Here is an 18,900-nt window from a genome sequence, read left to right on the forward strand (position 1 = left end):
AACATTTTAGTTGAGCACTCAATTTTTAAATGTGAGATAAGTGGGAACAAACCTGGCTGAGAGACCGGTAAACAACATCTAAAGTAATACCAATTCGAAGGTTAGCTTGTGTTTATTTGATAAGGTCAGAGTTAGAATTGTGAACACACTGAACAATGGGTAAGCCCCTTCTGGCAGAGACCAGACGTCTACAGTTTTCTCCATAAAATGTATAAATTATTCATGAGGGTCCCAGATCAAATAAAAGTTGTGGTTTGGTTTCCACTTTGATCTCTCCATTTGGATCTCTCTTCAGGTAACTTGTGGTCTGTTCTGGATTGGGAATGTTTCCCACAACCTGAGTGACTTAGGTCTAACTCCGGTCAGTTTCTTCAAATACTCCTTTATTTACACTACACTACATTCTAAACTTCTAGGTAAGTAAATTGCTCTCTTGTCCTGATTATTCAATCTTCCTCTGTCAGTCTGTTGCACATGACTGCTGATGTCACTGTTATATCATAATACACATCATTATCTCGTTACCATAACTGTTAGCCCATTATTCTACAAGTTTGAAAGCAAAGGGTAAACAGGGGAAGATCTTAAAGTACCCATATACTTTTCATATCAAGAGACAAGTTTTGGAATTTAAGTTAATGAATTGAAATTTCTGTCTGGAACATTCCAGAAAGGCCACATTGCCATAGAGATAGATTATAGGGAGGCAGTCTATTGTTTTGGGTTTGTCTGTGCCCTTTTCTCACAGGAACAAGCAGTCAGCTTGGAAGGCTATGAGAATCTGCCAGCAGCCAGAACAAGGGGCGCAGAGATCTTTAGGAATTAGGGGTGGTCCTGATCTGGAACCACTAAGTAGGAATTGCCAGCTGGGCCCATGCTCAGAATGAAAAGTCTAAATGCATGAGGAATTAAAATTGTCAGATTTGCCTGGCAAAGTTAGTGGAAGAGATCAAGCAATGGAATCCTCGCAGAGAGAGAGAGAGAGAGAGAGAGTGAGTTGTGGAAGTCCAAGTGCCAGACTGGGAAACTGAGGAGAGCCAAAGTGAACTTCTAAGAGTTGTGGCACACCTTGGTTTCGGCCAAAAAGGAGTGAATGAGTCCTCACATTCCTGTAATGTATAGGATAACTCCGAGGTGGAATTGAAAACAAAAACCGGTCTGAGATTTTCAAAACAAAAACAGAATTACCTGGAAAAACTCAGCAGGTCTGGCAGCATCGGCGGAGAAGAAAAGAGTTGACGTTTCGAGTCCTCGTGACCCTTCAACAGAACTTGAGTTCGAGTCCAAGAAAGAGTTGAAATATAAGCTGGTTTAAGGTGTGTGTGTGGGGGGTGGAGAGAGAGAGAGACAGAGAGAAGTGGAGGGGGGGTGTGGTTGTAGGGATAAACAAGCAGTGATAGAAGCAGTTCATCAAAAGATATCAACAACAATAGAACAAAAGAACACATAGGTGTTAAAGTTGGTGATATTATCTAAACGAATGTGCGAATTAAGAATGGATGGTAGGGGACTCAAGGTATAGCTCTAGTGGGGGTGGGGAGAGCATAAAAGATTTTAAAATATTTAAAAATAATGGAAATAGGTGGGAAAAGAAAAATCTATATAATTTATTGGAAAAAAAAGGAAGGGGGAAACAGAAAGGGGGTGGGGATGGGGGAGGGAGCTCACGACCTAAAGTTGTTGAATTCAATATTCAGTCCAGAAGGCTGTAAAGTGCCTAGTCGGAAGATGAGGTGTTGTTCCTCCAGTTTGCGTTGGGCTTCACTGGAGCAATGCAGCAAGCCAAGGACAGACATGTGGGCAAGAGAGCAGGGTGGAGTGTTAAAATGGCAAGCGACAGGGAGGTTTGGGTCATTCTTGCGGACAGACTGCAGGTGTTCTGCAAAGTGGTCGCCCAGTTTACATTTGGTCTCTCCAATGTAGAGGAGACCACATTGGGAGCAACGAATGCAGTAGACTAAGTTGGGGGAAATGCAAGTGAAATGCTGCTTCACTTGAAAGGAGTGTTTGGGTCCTTGGACGGTGAGGAGAGAGGAGGTGAAGGGGCAGGTGTTGCATCTTTTGCGTGGGCATGGGGTGGTGCCATAGGAGGGGGTTGAGGAGTAGGGGGTGATGGAGGAGTGGACCAGGGTGTCACGGAGGGAGCGATCCCTACGGAATGCCGATATGGGGGGTGAAGGGAAGATGTGTTTGCTGGTGGCATCATACTGGAGTTGGCGGAAATGGTGGAGGATGATCCTTTGAATGCGGAGGCTGGTGGGGTGATAAGTGAGGACAAGGGGGACCCTATCATGTTTCTGGGAGGGAGGAGAAGGCGTGAGGGCGGATGCGCAGGAGATGGGCCGGACACGGTTGAGGGCCCTGTCAACGACCGTGGGTGGAAAACCTCGGTTAAGGAAGAAGGAGGACATGTCAGAGGAACTGTTTTTGAAGGTGGCATCATCGGAACAGATGCGACGGAGGCGAAGGAACTGAGAGAATGGGATGGAGTCCTTACAGGAAGCGGGGTGTGAGGAGCTGTAGTCAAGGTATCTGTGGGAGTCGGTGGGTTTGTAATGGCTATTGGTGGATAGTCTATCACCAGAGATTGAGACAGAGAGGTCAAGGAAGGGAAGGGAAGTGTCAGAGATGGACCACGTGAAAATGATGGAGGGGTGGAGATTGGAAGCAAAATTAATAAATTTTTCCAAGTCCCGACGAGAGCATGAAGCGGCACCGAAGTAATCATCGATGTACCGGAGAAAGAATTGTGGAAGGGGGCCGGAGTAGGACTGGAACAAGGAATGTTCCACATACCCCATAAAAAGACAGGCATAGCTGGGGCCCATGCGGGTACCCATAGCCACACCTTTTATTTGGAGGAAGTGAGAGGAGTTGAAGGAGAAATTGTTCAGCATGAGAACAGGTTCAGCCAGATGGAGGAGAGTAGTGGTGGATGGGGATTGTTCGGGCCTCTGTTCGAGGAAGAAGCTAAGGGCCCTCAGACCATCCTGGTGGGGGATGGAGGTGTAGACGGATTGGACGTCCATGGTGAAGAGGAAGCGGTTGGGGCCAGGGAACTGGAAATTGTTGATGTGACGTAAGGTGTCAAAGGAATCACAGATGTAGGTGGGAAGGAACTGGACAAGGGGAGAGAGAAGGGAGTCAAGATAATGAGAAATGAGTTCTGTGGGGCAGGAGCAAGCTGAGACGATCAGTCTACCGGGGCAGTTCTGTTTGTGGATTTTGGGTAGGAGATAGAAGCGGGCCGTCCGAGGTTGGGCGACTATCAGGTTGGAAGCTGTGGGAGGGAGATCCCCAGAGGAGATGAGGTCAGTGACAGTCCTGGAAACAATGGCTTGATGTTCAGCGGTGGGGTCATGGTCCAGGGAGAGGTAGGAGGAAGTGTCTGCGAGTTGACGCTCAGCCTCCATGAGGTAGAGGTCAGTGCGCCAGACAACAACAGCACCACCCTTGTCAGCAGGTTTGATGACAATGTCAGGGTTGGAACTGAGAGAATGGAGTGCAGTAAGTTCAGAGAGGGACAGGTTAGAATGGGTGAGAGGAGCAGAGAAATTGAGACGACTAATGTCGCGCCGACAGTTCTCAATGAAAAGATCAAGAGAAGGTAAGAATCCAGAGGGAGGGGTCCAGGTGGAGGGAGAATATTGGAGATGGGTAAAAGGATCCGTTGAACTGGGAGAGGACTCCTGCCCAAAGAAGTGAGCCCGGAGACGAAGACGGCGGAAGAAGAGTTCGGCATCATTCCGAGCCTGAAATTCATTGAGGTGAGGGCGTAAGGGTATGAAACTAAGTCCTTTGCTGAGCACTGAACATTCAGCATCGGAGAGGGGAAGGTCAGGGGGTATAGTGAATACACGGCTGGGGTTGGGATTGGAAGATGGGGTGGGGACGGAGGGACGGGCAGGGGTGGAGGGTCCTAGATGGGTGTTGGTGTCGATGAGTTGTTGGAGCTTGCGTTCCTTAGCACTTGAGAGAAAGAGAAGTTTCTTGTTGAGGCGTTGGATGAGCCGAAGAATAAAATGAAACTGGGGGCACACGCAGCTTTGAAAAAGGGTACGGCGGTGCTGCTGGAGGGAGAGGTCGAGTGTGTTCATATGGCAGCGCATGGCACCCAGTGTGGATTTCAGAATGTGACGGGAACAGCAGTCCGAGAACCGTTTTATGTCCCGGAGATACCTGTAATCCTGGGTGGGTTCGAAACATGAGGGGTGGAATTTCAGTTGAAATCCACGTGAGGTAAGTCGGAGACGGAGACAGTCACTGAGAAAGGAGATATGGCTGTGAAAGCGGGTTTTAGTAAACACCTTGTCAAACACCAGGAGGGAAATGGAAAGCAATGAAGGTGAGCAAGGCAAAAGAGAGGAACGGAAAATCATGTCGCAGAAAAGAACAGAACTTCTTCAAGGAGGTAGGCATTTCTTGAAGAGCAGTGGCAGTCAATTAAACACAGAGATAAAAACAAAAAAACTGCGGATGCTGGAAATCCAAAACAAAAACAGAATTACCTGGAAAAACTCAGCAGGTCTGGCAGCATCGGCGGAGAAGAAAAGAGTTGACGTTTCGAGTCCTCATGACCCTTCAACAGAACTTAAGTTCGAGTCCAAGAAAGAGTTGAAATATAAGCTGGTTTAAGGTGTATGTGTGGGGGGCAGAGAGAGAGAGAGAGAGAGAGAGAGAAGTGGAGGGAAGGTGTGGTTGTAGGGACAAACAAGCAGTGATAGAAGCAGATCATCAAAAGATGTCAACAACAATAGAACAAAAGAACACATAGGTGTTAAAGTTGGTGATATTATCTAAACGAATGTGCTAATTAAGAATGGATGGTAGGGGACTCAAGGTATAGCTCTAGTGGGGGTGGGGAGAGCATAAAATACTTTAAAATATTTAAAAATAATGGAAATAGGTGGGAAAAGAAAAATCTATATGATTTATTGGGAAAAAAAAGGAAGGGGGAAACAGAAAGGGGGTGGGGATGGGGGAGGGAGCTCACGACCTAAAGTTGTTGAATTCAATATTCAATCCGGAAGGCTGTAAAGTGCCTAGTCGGAAGATGAGGTGTTGTTCCTCCAGTTTGCATTGGGCTTCACTGGAGCAATGCAGCAAGCCAAGGACAGACATGTGGGCAAGAGAGCAGGGTGGAGTGTTAAAATGGCAAGCGACAGGGAGGTTTGGGTCATTCTTGCGGACAGACTGCAGGTGTTCTGCAAAGCGGTCGCCCAGTTTACATTTGGTCTCTCCAATGTAGAGGAGACCACATTGGGAGCAACGAATGCATTAGACTAAGTTGGGGGAAATGCAAGTGAAATGCTGCTTCACTTGAAAGGAGTGTTTGGGTCCTTGGACGGTGAGGAGAGAGGAAGTGAAGGGGCAGGTGTTGCATCTTTTGCGTGGGCATGGGGTGGTGCCATAGGAGGGGGTTGAGGAGTAGGGGGTGATGGAGGAGTGGACCAGGGTGTCCCGGAGGGAGCGATCCCTACGGAATGCCGATAGGGGGGGTGAAGGGAAGATGTGTTTGGTGGTGGCATCATACTGGAGTTGGCGGAAATGGCGGAGGGTGATCCTTTGAATGCGGAGGCTGGTGGGGTGATAAGTGAGGACTTACGCTTCCTGTAAGGACTCCATCCCATTCTCTCAGGTCCTTCGCCTCCGTCACATCTGTTCCGATGATGCCACCTTCGAAAACAGTTCCTCTGACATGTCCTCCTTCTTCCTCAACTGAGGTTTTCCACCCACGGTCGTTGACAGGGCCCTCAACCGTGTCCGGCCCATCTCCCGCGCATCCGCCCTCACGCCTTCTCCTCCCTCTCAGAAACATGATAGGAACATCCAAGGGCCCAAACACTCCTTTCAAGTGAAGCAGCATTTCACTTGCATTTCCCCAACTTAGTCTACTGCATTCGTTGCTCCCAATGTGGTCTCCTCTACATTGGAGAGACCAAACGTAAACTGGGCAACTGCTTTGCAGAACACCTGCAGTCCGTCCGCAAGAATGACCCAAACCTCCCTGTCGCTTGCCATTTTAACACTCCACCCTGCTCTCTTGCCCACATGTCTGTCCTTGGCTTGCTGCATTGCTCCAGTGAAGCCCAACGCAAGCTGGAGGAACAACACCTCATCTTTCGATTAGGAACTTTACAGCCTTCCAGACTGAATATTGAATTTAACAACTTTAGGTCGTGAGCTCTCTCCCCCATCCCCACCCCCTTTCTGTTTCCCCCTTCCTTTTTTTTTCCAATAAATTATATAGATTTTTCTTTTCCCACCTATTTCCATTATTTTTAAATATTTTTAAATCTTTTATGCTCTCCCCACCCCCACTAGAGCTATACCTTGAGTCCCCTACCATCCATTCTTAATTAGCACATTCGTTTAGATAATATCACCAACTTTAACACCTATGTGTTTTGTTCTATTGCTGCTGACATCTTTTGATGATCTGCTTGTTTGTCCGTACAACCACACCCCCCCTCCACTTCTCTCTCTCTCTGTCTCTCTCTCTCTCCGCCCCCCCACACACACACCTTAAACCAGCTTATATATCAACTCTTTCTTGGACTCGAACTCAAGTTCTGTCGAAGGGTCATGAGGACTCGAAACGTCAACTCTTTTCTTCTCCGCCGATGCTGCCAGACCTGCTAAGTTTTTTCAGGTAATTCTGTTTTTGTTTTGGATTTCCAGCATCCGCAGTTTTTTTGTTTTTATCTCTGAGATTTTCAAGTTTAAATAATAAAGTTTTATGGAATATTGTGTTGTCGTTGTAATAGTTGCTTTATTTAATTCTTCTACAGTAAAAGCTTCTTTTTTTTTTTCACGGGATGTGGGCATCACTGGCTGGGCCAGCATTTATTGCCCATCCCTAATTGCCCTCGAGAAGGTGGTGGTGAGCTGCCTTCTTGAACCGCTGCAGTCCATGTGGTGTAGGTATTCCCACAGTCCTGTTAGGAAGGGAGTTGCAGGATTTTGACCCAGCGACAGTGAAGGAATGGTGATATATTTCCAAGTCAGGGTGGTGAGTGGCTTGGAGGGGGAATTCTAGGTGGTTGCATTCCCATGCATTTGCTGCCCTTGTCCTTCGAGGTGGTAGTAGTCACAGGTTTAGAAGATGCTGTTGAAGGAGCCTTGGTGAGTTGCTGCAGTGCATCTTCTAGGTGGTACATGCTGCTGCCACTGTGTGTTGATGATGGTGAAGGGAGTGGATGTTGAAGGTGGTGGATGGGGTGCCATTCAAGCAGGCTGCTTTGACCTGGATGTTATCGAGCTTCTTGTGTGTTGTAAGAGCTGCACTCATCCAGGCAAGTGGAGAGTATTCTACCATAACTGAGAGTTCAAATTACTCTTTAAAAGTTAATGGTCGCCTTGAAGATCACAACAATAATAAATGTTGACACAGAGATTTATAATGGAAAGCTCTGACAGGAAGCATCGGCAGAGCCAAGATTTTTAATATATCGTAGACTGTTAAATAATCTAGAAAGTTGGATTGGCAACTGCCCCACTGGGAAAGGGACCTGCTTTCTGTGACTAACCCCCACCCCATTCCCATGGGCAAAAAGATTCCTTGTCTAATTTATGCTAATGTGTTTGAGGGTGTGGGAAAAATGTGAAGTTGGGTGCAAGATATGAATGTGCTCTCTGTTTCTAGCCATTACAATTAGGAATAGAAATGATTGGAAGTTTCCTTGAGCTGGGTCACCAGGAAGGGAGAACAGGATGACCTTGCGTTTCTATAGGGTCACCTTCTGTAAAGTCCAAAACTGGACAGGCGAAAGCTATGAATAGGATCATAGTGTTCTGGCCAGGTGAGGAGCAGTCAAATTGACCTCCTGTTTGGTCAAACAAGTTTTTTTTAATTGAAAAGGATATACTTGCCAATTGAGTGAATACTTAGCTGTTTATACACTGTGATCATGAAAGAACCAAAAGGACAGGTTTTCTTAAGCTTAACAAAGAAAGAAGTTAGTTTTATTATACTCAAACCAACCTAAGTAAAACGAATAACATATGAACTGACACGCACCGTTCACAAACACCTAACTACAGGTTACAGAGCGGCGAAGGATGGGTTGGCCAAATTAGAGTACATAACAAAAAATAAAAGAATATACAGTTAATAGTTTGGTAACTTGGCTGGCTTCAGGGTGAAATTGATGATCTCGATGCTTCTAAGTTGAAGACATAAACAACTGAGTTGGTTGTTCTTCAGGAGATGGTAGAGCTGGGTTGGGTTCTTTTAAGAAATCTGAGGCTGCAGCTGGATGATCACAGTCAACAATCAGGGCTCGAAGCTTGCCAGGTGGGTTGGAGAAAATAAGGAAGCAGGAGGGACCCCACTTAAGTCTTCCGCCTAAGTGCTTATCTACTGAGAAAATATGTGTTTAACACATACAAAGAGTTGGCTTGCCATGTGACCTTTCTTCTCCAGCTGCCAGGGGATTCAAAAAGAGATATTGTCCATGTATGCCAAAGGTGATTTGATTAGCTCATGTCTGGAAGCTAACTTAGCCAGGGTCTCATTGTCCAAGCGATTAGTCTAAATAGCCCACCTCCAACAGTTGAATACCTCAGGTGATTGCCAAAGATACATTGCTATTGAGACAGGAGATGAAAGCCCTTCACACTTCCCTGAAGTCATAGTCTTTGATAGGTTTTGTAGACAGTCTGACTCCACTCCAATGAATTTGAACGTGAAACGTACGGTAATGCAAACAGGGGTGAGTCATATTGCACTATGAGTTCAAGACACTTTAGGCTCTGTGACTTTAAAAAGTCTGTTTTTAAAAATTCAATTCAGGTTTCCAGCCGATGGATTAAAAAATCAGCATTAGGCATAAAACATACCTTCATGACAATAGCTTCAATTCTTTGGTTTGTTTTGTTGATGCAAATTCATTGAAAATCTTACCAGCTAACACCTGAGCGTGACACATGCAGGAATGAAAAAAATGATCCATTTTAAATCTTATATAGATGTTTGCCTCTGTTTTTAGATATTTATACGCACACTGTGCAAAATCAAAACCATAAAGTATGGAACCAGATAGATTACAATTTTGATTGCACATCAACAGAACTTGCCTTTGTGTTTACAGAAACTTCCACTTTACAGTACAAGTACATTCTGTCATAGTTCACAGCGTCAACATAAATTGGTCCAGAATTGTTTCTTTATTTGTGTCACTCACATGATGCATAAAATAAGGGAAGACAGAACCATATTTTCATTAGATTTCAATGAAACTGTTTCTAACTTAATCTGGTGCCTTTCTTCTGAAAAACAGCTTGCCTCCTGGTGCAGCTGTTTCAGTTGAGGTCGGTGCTGGATGCAACTGCTTTTAGTGCAACGCTGCCCCCTATAAGGATTTTTCTTTGGAGCAACAAGCACACTGATCACTACAAAATTATCACCATGGAAACCAGGTGAATACACTGCTCGGCTTGCTCAAAATCCCAACACCTTTGCGACCTTTCTAAATAAAGAGTAATTGTACCAATGAGAGCATCAATCTAGATTGAACACAGTGTGCCAAATAAATATAAATATGTCAATATTGATGAATGAGAGGCTGCAACTCTGGATATCTACAAATATTAATCATTAGTTAATGGTGTGCAAGGTATTGTCTTAACGTAAAAAATTGTTGATTATGAACTCATCAACATACATGAACAAATGCGATTTACCCAGTTCGTAATGACAATGTGCTCAGTATATCCAATCACAGTATTGTCACGCCCAGCACAGGCATTTCATATTATGAACTTGTAGTCTATACTTTTAATAATTGGACACAAACAAGCTGTTAAGATGGCTGCCGCAAATCTTGTGACTTTTGGCATTTGGACTCCTGATAGTATCAAGTCTCCAGGAAATACCTAATTAAATATGGACTTGTGAGGGTACTTCACAGCTACGTGTGGAATTCACACATCTTATTGTTTAAGGATGTGCCAACCGGAGTTTCCAGGCTACCTGTCTCCATGTTTCACACTTGCCAAAAGGGAAGATTAAAACTCAATGGCCGCTATTAACTTTCCATTGTATCATAATGACCACCTCCATCCAAACTAGACTGGGTGTGGCTCAAAAGTGTCAAACCCAGTAGTCATGTGATCAAAGCTGCTTTCAAGGACTGTACCCTTATTACCCCAACAGATCTATCAGAACCATCCGTTGTCAGCCAGTCTGAGAACCAGACTCTGAAACTAACAAAAAAATCAAGCAGCTAAATCTGTTCCAGTTCACCTGAAAATCAACCTCCTAAATATTCAACTACAAAAACTTTGCAACCTGCTTTGAACCCTTCACTTTACAAGGCCGTTACTTCAACTTTAAATTATCAAATCTTCTCAAGAAACATGAGACCGGAAGACATAAATCAGAGACTGAATTAACTCTAATCTGTAATGATGCACTATCTTTACCTATGTACAATCTGTGTGTGTGTGTGCGCGCGTGTATGTGTGTGTGTGTGTGCGCGCGTGTATGTGTGTGTGTGTGTGTGCGTGCACATGCGACTGAGTATGTGATGTTGCATTAATTCGGCGTAAGTGTTTGAGAATAAATAACCTTATTTATGTTAAACTCACAAAAGCTTGCTGTTAAATTATTTAATTGGAATAGACATTCCAAGGGTAAGAAAAGACACACTTCTTTCCATACAAAAAATACTGATTATGGATGGAGAGAGAGAGCAGGTACATTCTGACCGTGACAGTAGTGGGTGAGGTTTTACAAGGGGCCAGAACGAGGTGAGTGGAGTTTTTGAGTACAGAGGGCATAGGTCTGAAAGGGCTTAGGGTAACAGGGTGGGACAAGACCATGGAAGGATGTAAAGATGAGGCCAAGAATTTCAAATTTACCAAATTGGGGAATAGGTGCAAGTCAGCAAGGACAGGAATGGGGGGGGGGGGGGCTAAAATTTAGTGCGAGACAGAAACTATTACAGAGTTTAAGACAAACTAGAGTTTATGGACGTTGGAAGATTGAGGTAGCAAGGAAAGCACTGGAGTAATCCAGTCTGGTGATAACAAAGGTGTGCATAATTGGGCAGAGATATACAAGTATAAAATACTCAGTTTAGGGTTAAACAAAATGTCAAACAAAAACGTATGTAAGAAACGTAAAATACAGTCAATTCTTTGGGGAACTGATGGCCTGAAAAAGTCCTAGCTAAGCTTTTCTCCATTATTTGCAATTGTCATTCATGCTGAAATACTTTTACTTTTTGATTCACTATGTCTCTGGGTGTGCTCCTTCCACAAAACAGTGACAATCCACCTAAAACTTAGCACCTCTTTTGACAGGTTTCTCTTTATAGACTTGTATTTGCATAGTACAATATATTATACTTTTCTGCTACGACATGTTTACTTTGTATGTAAAAACAACTCAGTGAAACAATCCGAATATAGTGGATCCCAAACAAAATTCTCCAAATTCTACAATCATTAAAGGAAATTGTTAATTTAGAAATCCAACAGAAACTTTAACAGGATTTTTAATATCTGCTGCCATTTAAGGTGATAAATCATATTTTAAAAAGTGTTTCTGAAGAAGAGGAATTTTGCCATTTAAATACCATGTTTCCAGCATTCTCCATGCTTCTGTAAAACAGCCTACTTTAGCACCTTTATGTAGTTTGAGATTTCTTTAACGTGTTTTCACAGATAGCACAGCTGTTTATTAATGATGTGATACTTCTAAAATGTGATATGCCAATATAACTACTATATGGGGGAAAAGGCTTCCTCTGTTCAATATTAATAAAAAATCATAATATATTTATTATTCTCAAGTTAATGATTTTCCTACAAATAACAGAGAAGATGGGCTCTAGCTGAACTGTTTCATCTGGTTTGGTAAGTAAGACTAGAATATTGGAATATTGCACATCAGCAGGTTACAGCTGCATTCTTAGCGCCAGTGAATATACCTCCACTTGTCCTACAAGTTTTCAGGGCTGATGTTTTCCTAAGACTAGGGGCATTTCAATCATACAGAGTGGGAAGCTCTGCTTATGCTAGTCCATGCAATTAAATCAGTCGACTGTAATTGCTGACCCTCCGTCTGTGTGTTAAGGAATCTGGTTAGGGTTTTGGACATGAAGATCCATTAATAAGTCCATATCCAATGGAATGTTTAGAGAACATTGTTCCTGGTAAATATTCCTGGTAATGAAAAATAATAAAGGGGGAGACAAAGGTAAGTTTTTGTTCCAAAGAATCAATAACATATTGAAAGAGACCAGCTAATTATACCTATTCCTGGTGTAGAATTGTGACAAACTCTACATTGTAGACTAACTTGAGCACCATTTCTGAGTAATTGAAGTGGATTTGGTCACCTCATGGAAGAAAGTCCATTTGAGAGTTTGAGAGGTGGACGTGGTCTAAGCCAAGAAAAGAAAAAAAACATCAAAACAATAAAAAGAGGAAACTGTGTAAATCCAGAGCAGCTCCAGCATTATCTACAGAGAAGGGATAGATTAAGATTTTGGATGTCGACCCATCATTACAACTGGGGAGTCTGATAGGACATTATACCCATCTTTTCAGATATATTTCCAGCATTTCTTGTATGTTTTTTATAAATATTTTCAATCTATGCAGTTTTTTCTTTTAAATACACTATGGAAAAAATATTTTTATTATTGGTCTGAGCAGGAAAAGCATTCAAAGGTCTTTTTCAAGGAGTGAGTGGTAAGGATCTGGAATGCACTGCCTGAGTGTGTGGAGGAGGCAGATTGTGGCTTTCAAAAGATAACTGGATAATTATCTGCAGAAAAAAAATAATTGCAGGACTACAGGGAACAGGAGGGGGAGTGGAACTAATTGAGTTACTCTTGCAAACAGCCAGCACAGATACAATGGGCCAAATGGTCTTCTGTTCTGAGAGCATTCCATGATTCTATGAGTAATAATGCTGTTCTCTATAAATATTCTAATATTGACATATAGGGTGGAATCTGGTGGAGGCAACAGGGATCTTGGTCACCGGCTAGAGAGCCAGCGGGACCTCTGCATCACCTCTTTTAGGGAAGGCCCATCACATCTTGTGCCACTCAAGCACTTGACAGGCCAGTGACAAGTCTTCCCCCAGGATCAAGGACCCCAGGGCAGAAGTCCCTGCCCGCTGAGAGCTGCTGCCAATTGGTGGTCTTCTATACTCAGCAGCGCTACTGGGGACCTGGTGGCTACTGTCAGTACGATATCCACCCATGGCCTCAGATTGAGGAGCGACCCAAGCATTGATCAGTGATGGTAGGACAGGGGTTGCAGTGTTTTGGTGGGGGAGGGGGCAGGAGCATTTCATAAGGGAGAGGATGGTTTTGAAAGCAAGGGCTGGGTATGGTTCTCAGCAGGGAACCCCTTCCTTCCCAATACCCAATCTCTTGATCAGACACTGAGTGTCTTTGATACAGCAGCAGCTTCTTAGGTGGGAATTTGCCCACTTACTGGCCTCAATTGGCAGCAGGGCAGGAAAGTCGTCCATGGGCCTTGATCAGGGTGGAGGCAGGAAAATGGCAGGAACAAGATTCCGCCTTTAGTCAAACTTTTATGATTAAAGGTGGAGGATGGTGAAAGCAAGCAACTGCAGAGTCCAAGTTAATCAGCTAAACAAACCGTCATGTAGGGAACCTTCCAAAGGATTCAGTGGTTAACAAATTACTTTTCATTGCCCTTCAGCAAGGACCAAATCCTGTGGTGATGGTGTGTCCTTCAGTTTGCTTCTGCTTTAGTGAGTGATGAATACAGAAGGATTCCAAAAGCCTTATTTGATCTGGAAATTCGAGCTCACTGCTCCAAGCACATGATCTATATTACACAATGAACCTGTTTAAATGTTGCACCTAGTTCTGAACAACAAGAATTTTCCACAGCACAGCTGAGCAATTACTGGGCATTTGTGAAATAATCAGCACAGCATTGTGAACTTAACACTTTGCTTCAAACTTTACATAACACCTATAACTCAGTTTTCAACATCAACTCAAATGCTTTCTACGTAACTACATTAAAAACACATACAACAAATATTCTGAAGCTGATCGATAAGTGCAGAGCAAACAGATGACAAACATCTGGGTGATTTAATCAGTTAGTGTAAATCACTCATTAACTCAAAATGATGTTCTACAGATAAAAAAAAAGCTACCAACTCAATAGCTTGTTCTCTGAGGATCATAAAACCAAAATATGTTTCTCATATTCTACAACTGAGAGTTGTATTTCTTCATAAAGTGACAAATAGCTTCTTAAGCTTTTATTCAAAGGGTAAAAATGAAAAGCTTGATCCAGAACTTACTTTCTGTCATACTTTTTCCTTACTAAATCCACAAACTATGCTAAAAGGTGAGGAAACAATGGTTGGCTCCTCCTGAAGGGGTGGTTTTCTCGCTAGGGTACACTTCCTCAGGCACTACTTCTCTATAACTATTCTAATATTGACAGATAGGGCGGAATCTGGTGGAGGCAACAGGGATCTTGGCCACCACCTAAAGAGCCAGCGGGACCTCAGTGTTGTCTCTTTTAGGGAAGGCCCGTAACATCTTGTGCCACTCAAGCACTTGACAGGCCACTGACAGGTCTTCCCCCAGGATCAAGGATCCCAGGGCAGAAGTCCCTGTCCGCTGACAGCTGCTGCCAATTGGTGGACCTTCCCCGACTGCCAATCTTCCAAGTGAACAAGTTTCAGCAGTGACCTGGCAGTGAGGAGCAGGAGCATACTCAATATTTCAGAAAGATCATCATAATCGTATATGGAGGTGAAATACTGGGAAAGGACTGCCTGCCTGATTATTAAAGTAACAGTAGATTTTGGAAAAAGAATGAAAATATTACAAATAGTAAAATTCTTCATTCGGTGAACAGTCAGAGATTATAGGTTACAGAAACATAGAACTTCAGAAGCATTATCAGATATTTTTAAAATTGAGATTTTATTCATAAAAATACATTGAATGCAATGGAATTGATGATCAGCCACAGAAGATAATAGCTATATAATAACTGGAGAAACGTTCAAGGCAATTATGGCAACAAATGCTGGCCTTGTCAGTGATGCTCAAATGGACGAAGAAAAAAAATCATAATGCAAAAGTTATCAGCAGCACGGAAAAAATACATTGAATGCAATGAAATTGATGATCAGCCACAGAAGATAATAGCTATATAATAACTGGAGAAACGTTCAAGGCAATTATGGCAACAAATGCTGGCCTTGTCAGCGATGTTCAAATGGACAAAGAATAAAAATCATTATGCAAAAGATATCAGCGGCACGGAAAATAGAATCATTGAGGTAATACCAGGGATAACAGAATGCAGTTATGATGAGTGACTGGAAAACTATGTGGAAGAGCAAAGGTGACTCTATCGTTACAGAATCGACATTTGGAGGTGTTTGAGGAACAACAAGGGAATAATTATTTTCTTTGATTAGTGAATTGCTAAAGAGTGGTTATCAAGTTAGGAATTTTACCAAAAGCAGAAATGGGAAGTTACACAAGTTATTAGAGTGTGGAATTTATTGTGGGACGTTTATTCATAATTTGCATAATTTACCAACTCCATCCCTTTAGCCTGGCAACAGTCAGAGATTAAACCAGTCTGTTCATAACTTGGTGTCAGATTTGATTTCAAGATGAGTTTCCGAACTAATATTCATGCTATTAATAAGACTGACTACATCCATCTGTGTAGCACTGCCCAACTTTGCCCCGAAATCAGCTCATTGTTTCTGAAACCTTCATTCATGCCTTTGCTACCTCTAGACACAACTATTCCAATGAACTATTGACTGGCCTCCCACATTCTACCCCTGTAAACTTAAGATCATCAAAAACTCTGCAGCCCATGTCTTAACTCACAGCAAGTCCAGCTTCTCTATCAGCTCTTTGCTCTCTGACCTACACTGGTCTCGGTCAAGCAATTCTTTCAAAATAGTCCTCCTTGCTTTCAAGTCCCTCCACGGCCTTACCCCTTCCTATCTCTGAATCTCCTCCTATCACACAACCCTCTGAGATATCTGGACTCCTCTAATGCTGGACTCAGGAATCCCCAATTTTAATTGCTCCACTATTGGTGGCCATGCATTCAGTGCCTAGGCCCTAAGCTTTGGAATATCCTTACTACATCTCTCCACCTCTCTCCCTAGCTTTCCTTCTATAAGACACTCCTGAGGCCCACTTCTGTAACCAAACTTTTGGTCAGCTGACCTGGTGTTTCCTTTTGAGGCTCATTCTCATACTTACTTTTATAAAGCCGCTGTGAAGCACCTTGGGATGTTTCATCACGTTAAAGGTGTTATATAAATATACGTTGTTGATACTGGTACATCAATGATTTAGACTTGGGAACAAGTAACTCAATATCAAAATTTGCAGATTATATCAAACTCAGGGGCAAGAGGGAAGGGGAGGATGGGGTGTGATAGTTCCTACTGAGGAAGAATACAGCAAGAAGACATTTGAAACCTTGTAGATTGGGCAGTTAAGTAGCAAATGAGCTTTAGCATAGTTAAATGCAAGATGACTAAGGATGCAGGTGAACAAATTATTAAAAGCAGCCTAGGAGGTCACTAAAATAATTTAAAATGCTGACAAAGCACTGGGAGTTACTTCTGGAGTAAAGGATTCAAAATAGTGAAATTATGTTAAATATGTACAGGATCCTTGTCAGGCTGCATTTTGTACTGTACACAGTTCTGGCCTCCAAATAATAAGGAGGACATGGAAGCACTGGAGATAGGTCTGGTATTTTTTGGGGGGGCGCTGCGAGTTTACAGCTATAGGGAAAGGTTGAACAGATTGGAGATTTTTCTTGAGAAAAGCAAGGCCAAAGGGAGATGAATTATGAATGGGTTGGACAGGGTAGATGTAGAGAAAAAGTTCCCACTTGTGGAAGAGACCAAAAGTAAAGGCCATAAATAATACAAGATAATTACTAATATATTCAAAAGCGAAATAAGGAGAAATTTCTTTACTCAGAATGGTTAGAATGTGAAACTTGCTACCACAGGAAACAGCTGAGGCCAATCGCCTATGGTTTTAAAAGGAAACGAGATGAGTACATGACAGAAAAAGGAATAGAAAGATATGCTTAAAAGGCGAGATGAGATAAATGAAATGGCAGGAATTTCATGTGTGGTATAAATATAGACATGTCAAAGCACCTATTAAGGTCTGAGTGTAGGTTTGAGGTGGAGGAAACTGTTAGCAATGGGGTTGGGGAAATGTGAGACTGGAGTTGTGGGTGTAGAGTTGGTCTGTGTCTCCACTTTGAAGAGTGAAGATCTGAAGGGCAGGTCAAATTTGACCCCAACAACTGATTTGAACCGATTATATACATTTTTAAATAGGCATTGCTTAGTGCAAAAAGAGGCTTTTAATTTTTAATTAACAAACACAACACCCTGTCCTATGGCAGGCATTTTACAATGCAGCACTGTTTCACATGCATTTTGCAGCTCTCCTCTCAAACTGTTAACACTGGGAAGTACAGGTTACTGCTCCCAAGACTCATTAAGTATGTTTGGATAGAAAAATTAAACTGAAAAACATCAGGGTCATGTACAAGGAAGGGAGATGCTACTGATACAGGAATTAAGTAATTACCATTTAGATTTTAGTTTTGACTGGCATCAATATTTATGCATTTGAAAAGCCTTACTATCTATAATTCATGAGAAAATGATGGCAGTTACTGCATTTAATCAGAGCTGCAAACACAGCAGATACTTCAAGCCTGGTGATATATTGGGATCTAGATAATCAGCCACTCTGAAGATGCCAATTTTTGTCAGTTAGACCATGTCACTTTCCGTGTAAGTCAACATCGTTTATTTAGTAGCCAAGCAAGTTAATTAAACACATGAAATATACCCAGATTGAGTCTCCGCTGTATAACTATTTACATGTGGTTGGATTTGAAGTGGTTTCCTTTCTAAAAGTAGAACAGCTTTTCTGAAGTGCACTCAAGTATCAAATAGACTAAGTTCTAATGCACTTGTCATGGTGCAGGTATTAATAAAGCTTGACCAACAGACAAAGGATGCTGAACATTACAACCTTCCAATCTATATCTCAAAGTCACAGCTCCAGCCAGATTTTAAATTACTTCCATTAAGCATGCTTTTTTAAAAAATGTTACATTCTAGCAGGATAAAATATTTAACATCATCCATCCCATGAATTTGTTGATCTCAGCTGTTACAATTGTAGGGTCATTACATTTAGCTTCAGAGCCCCTCTGTTTGGCAAAGGGAAATCAGGCGTGGTTCTTACCTGGTGGCCCCACTGGAAAACTTGTGGGTGTGGACACCCTGAGAGGGAACAGCCAAGTTCGGATCTGGGGTAAAATAGCTTGCAGCAAGACAACGGCCAGGATTTTCTGGCCCCACCCACTGCTGGGATCTTCCAGTCCCGCTAAAAATCAATGGGCCTTTGACTGGTCCACCGTATCCTCCACAACAAGTCACGCCATGGTGGGGCCGGAAAATCCCGGCCACCCTCTTGGTTCATGTATGAAGAATACATACTTGAGAGAGGTACTAGCACCCACAGAACTGTACCCCGGGACGGGTTTAGCATCTTTAGCAGAAAATTAAAAATAAATCACTTCAGGGAAAATAATGTGATTACCAGTCCTTGATCAATGGTGCATAGCAGAGAAGGTGCGCCCCCTTGCAAAATCAACACACTATGTCACAAGAATGGAAGAGGTGACTTTGCAGCCATGTTTCCGCCCACAATGAATTCCTGATTTTAGGCAAGTCATTGAGGCCATTACTGTATACGGATTTCCCCCAGAAATTCTCTGGCAAATTTCAAACATTTCTGGAATACTGCAGACAATGGCTTGGGAGCAAAATACCTTTCCGATAAGATGTCAAACCAT

At 42.8% G+C, this 18,900-nt stretch overlaps 1 protein-coding gene across 10 annotated transcripts in view; it reads right to left on the reverse strand.

The window, feature by feature from the left end:
- Positions 1-18,900, reverse strand: part of magi1b (membrane associated guanylate kinase, WW and PDZ domain containing 1b) — a 510,580-nt gene that overhangs the window by 287,094 nt on the left and 204,586 nt on the right. The window lies entirely within an intron of this gene.

The sequence above is a fragment of the Carcharodon carcharias genome, chromosome 7 (genome assembly GCF_017639515.1).
Source record: "Carcharodon carcharias isolate sCarCar2 chromosome 7, sCarCar2.pri, whole genome shotgun sequence".
In the NCBI taxonomy this organism is placed as follows: Eukaryota; Metazoa; Chordata; class Chondrichthyes; order Lamniformes; family Lamnidae; genus Carcharodon; species Carcharodon carcharias.